The sequence below is a fragment of the Mytilus californianus genome, unplaced genomic scaffold, assembly GCF_021869535.1.
Source record: "Mytilus californianus isolate M0D057914Y unplaced genomic scaffold, xbMytCali1.0.p SCAF_9, whole genome shotgun sequence".
Taxonomy (NCBI): Eukaryota; Metazoa; Mollusca; class Bivalvia; order Mytilida; family Mytilidae; genus Mytilus; species Mytilus californianus.
In genome coordinates this window covers 37,966,160-37,970,570 of record NW_026262745.1, presented here as the reverse complement: position 1 = coordinate 37,970,570, position 4,411 = coordinate 37,966,160, and the positions used below count along the sequence as shown (strand labels likewise).

Here is a 4,411-nt window from a genome sequence, read left to right as displayed (position 1 = left end):
GGGGAGAGGGTTATGTTCTCAACGGAGCTAGTTTAACGTCTGGTGTAGACGAAACGCTTATCTGGTGTACCAAATTATAAGCCTGATATCTTTGATGATTTTTTACAACCACTGTGTTGATGCCACAGTTTGTGGACACTTCAGCACTTTTGTGTTGACATGAAGCATTGATATGCTCATTTTCTATAAATTTAATGTTAATAAAAAAAAAACATACAAAAAATTAAGGTTTTTACCCCCATGCATAGATTGCCTTACCTGTATTTAGCACAACTTCGGTTTTTAATTCTTTTCAACTTCGTATTTGATTTTGACTTTCAACTGTTTTGATACGAGTACCACTGGTGCGTCATATATGTAGACGAAATCTGGCATATGAAGTTGTGAGCCTAGTATCATTGATGAGTTTTGTGGTACTCTACAATATGTTTCACCTGTCTATTGTTGATTATTGGATGGTGCAATATGAATGATGTTTTGTTAGATTTGTCATTGAGTTGCTGTCTCATTGGTGTATACACCACATCTCCTTTTTCATGTTATAAGATATGACCAGAGTAAGTGGCGAAAGTTACAAAGATAAACATTATAACAAGAACACCAAGCTGTACGTGCACGAAGTTTGTTTCGCCAGAGTTTGGGTTGACGTTTAACATTAAGTAATTTATCATGTTTTGCATCCTTATTAAATTTTCAAAGCGATGAAATCAACCATCCAGCAATATACGGACCACCATGCGCATCGCTAAAAATATTGCAAGTTGGTGGTCTGGTAGAGTGGGTTTTAAAATACACCGTATCTCCAATATTTAAGACTACAACGATATTACTTGTCGAAAATTGACCAGAACATCTATTTTGGACGTTGACAACGATTGTTCCCTCGACCTCGTCGTTTGTCATAATTTCAAATATTCCATACGTATTGCAAGGCATTCGCAATGCATATATAAATCCGTATGCTCCATGAATCGGAACAGTGAAAGCCCCAGTGAAATGATTATAACTGTTGTGAATGTTGGTCTTCACTAAATCAAATGCTAGAGTATGGTGCGGTCCTGGGTTCAATTCATTTTGACTCATTGTTGCATAGAATGCAACAATTCGAATGTCTGGTGCTGAAGTTGACACGCGAAGAAGTCTTGATGCTGGAATACAAAGATATGGTAAAACAAATGATATCACGATATATGGATAAAATTAAAGTTGAAATTTGCATTATTTAATCACAGGGAAATCATTTTTATTAAAATAATGAAAATAAACAAAGAACGAAAGAGACAAGTAATTACTCGTTTGCTCATTACGTTGATTCTCCAACTATGTCAAGAATTCACGGACAGATGATTACATCAAATACCGGCCTGAAAGTCACCCAGATACTTTAACTGGCTTGTGTATAAGCTTTATATATTCGGATTTGTCATTGCTTAACTGACTTGGCCATTTTGAAGACCTTTTTTTGGGATCCCTAGGTTTTGTCATGATGCATTGGGACATTAAAATTACTAGCACAAAAACAAGATCTAGACAATTAAATGTCAAGTTTTTGTAAGATTGGAATTACTGTCATTTATCCAAGAATGATTTCATTTCATATACAATGATACTAAATTTTCATAAAAAGGAAATCAGCACTGACCTCGGTTAATTGAAACTTCACCCGTTATTATTTCGGAAAATGATTCAAAGTTCTTGCCTTGATTGTCCTTTCTGAACAAAGTATTCTCTCCTGGTGCCATTTCTAAGTTGATATTTGACTTCATTGTGAGTCTTCGTAGAACCGAAATGGATTTGTCATGAATTCCTTGTAATCGTTTCACCTTTCAAAGAGTCATCTTCAATTTTGTTATTTCAATTTTCTGAGTCACATACAGGTGACAAAAATGTTGAACATAAAAAGCATTGGGAAAATAAAAATCTTGTGTAGTGAGATGGCCAAAAACGAACACACACATTAGAATAAGATATACCATCATAAGATATATCGAGTACGGATGATGCAAAGCAAAAAGAAAAGTTTGTAGCGAAATTTGACGCTAAGAAGATTAATGTGCCAAGTATGAAAATGTTGCTAAAGTGAAAAGAACTTTATTTCTTCAAAAATGTACAGATCTGTTGAAATCCAAGATAACATAACAAATGACCATATTGAATTGGTTATACGTTTACATTGGAGAGGAATGAAGGAATAACTAAATGAGTTTGAAAAAGAAAGCCAATACATTACTAAATACATTACTACATGAGCATCTAAAAGACAAAACTTGCCATTGCTAATTCATACAAAAAACTAAAGACGCATGGTCTCTATCATCTGCAAGCTGTAAAAACGATAGAGTTGAAAGAAGGTCTTCATCAATTGTGTTTTAAACGTAATAGTCTACTAAGGCCAAAAGAAATCGATATATATAAATGACTATAGTTTTCCATGAAATCAATTATACATGTAAAACGTGCAAAAGAGGCTGGGGATACAAAAGGGACAATCACAAATCATAAGTCACAGAAAAACCGACAATACAACGGAAAAAAAGATAATGGGGTTGTGGCAATTACAATTCGAGCATATCTGTGTTCATTTTGGACACAAATATTTCATAACGGTCAACTAAATCATGATAACGTCCGTATAACTGTCGAAGGAATGACTTCAATATTACCATAAGGAAGCATTGGTTCAATAGCTTCCTTGTTAGCAGCGTAACTCTGTCAAAGAAACATGATAGGAAACTCAAGCTCTGGAAAATCTTATCAACTGGGCGATATTTACCACTTATGCTGGCGGTGTTGGAATATAACAACATAGAAATGGAAACTTCATAATAAAAAAGCTTTTTTTGTCGTAAAAATAACGAATGCAAGGACGTGAAAAGAACATATACCCTGATAGGAATTATGCGTGTGGAAAAATAATTAATTTTAAACAACAACGTAAGAGCGGTAAACCTTCTATCAGGTTTTTAATTTGATACGTCAGACGCACGTTCAGTCTACAGCAGAATCATATCTGGCGATTGAATCAAAATAGTTTTGGAACCAAATAAAATACAAAAAATCCAAACGGTTCACTGAAACCTAAATTAGTCAATTTGACCAATTTAATTGGTCATTTTGACTGTCCTCTAGATGACAATGCACTTTAATCATTTTGACTATGCTCTTAGTCGTTTGACTAGATGGTTAGTCACATTTGACTGAGTAGGGTGGTAATTATGACTATGTTAGGAAGTCAAAATGACTATATTCAAAACCTTCCTATATCTTAAGTTCCCATGTGTTACCATTACTCAGTGACATATATTAAAAGTCTAAAAATCAAATAAAGAAAATGTATTTATTATAAACTCATTGTTACATACATTATGATGTCCCAACTTAAATATATATTTTATACATTTTCAGTATGTCAAAATTTGAAGTGTTTATTTAAGATATTTTGTCGGTATCAACTCTGCATGTGTCAGTGTAATATTCTCTCTGGTCAAAAATCTCTCAGCTGTGCTCATACAAATAGCAATGTCTTCATTTGCTGAAAAATATAACTATATCATTTTAGAAGCTAAAATATAACAATAAACAAGTATATCAGTCATGTTAAAAGTTAAAAGAAAAAAACAAATTTTAAAATCTTTGATCTAGTGATGTAGTCACTCATCTTATACCATTATTTTGTAATGTAAGCACCGGGATCTTGACAGCCACCCATCCTATATCACAACATTGTAATGTAAGCACCAGGATCTTGACAGCCACCCATCTTATACCACAACATTGTAATGTAAGCACCAGGATCTTGACAGCCACCCATCTTATACCACAACATTGTAATGTAAGCACCGGGATCTTGACAGCCACCCATCTTATACCACAACATTGTGATGTAAGCACCAGGATCTTGACAGCCACCCATCTTATAACACAACATTGTAATGTAAGCACCAGGATCTTGACAGCCACCCATCCTATATCAAAGCATTGTAATGTAAGCACCAGGATCTTGACAGCCCCCCTGAGGTTTTTTTTTAATTTATTGTTGTGAATATCGATTGCAGTGTTTATTTTTAACAGTTTTTGGTCAGATGAAAAACAGATATCGCTAAATACCCTTTTCAATCGACAATACGTTGAATGTGTATCAAAATTGATATCCCGTATACATATCTCCCCCCTTTTTATTGTCATTATGTCAACATGTGCCGATATAACATTCGTTCCACTTCTTTTTCTTAAATTTAATTTTTGTAAGTTAGAATTAAAACATATATACATGATACTTACTTTAAACAATTGGTTTAATTGACAAAATAACAGTTTCGTGCCTCCTGGTTTGTTTACATCTACACGATCTAGGGAACAAAGGGAACGCGAAAGAGTGCGCGTGAAAACCGATACTCTACACCACGTGGTG

At 34.1% G+C, this 4,411-nt stretch overlaps 1 long non-coding RNA gene across 1 annotated transcript; it reads right to left on the bottom strand.

The window, feature by feature from the left end:
• Positions 1-3,318: 3,318 nt before the first annotated feature.
• On the bottom strand, positions 3,319-4,411 carry LOC127715495 (uncharacterized). Its single transcript, XR_007988448.1, has 2 exons — positions 4,282-4,411; positions 3,319-3,532 (listed from the first exon to the last, which is right to left on the bottom strand). It is a non-coding gene; the product is annotated as an uncharacterized LOC127715495 (long non-coding RNA).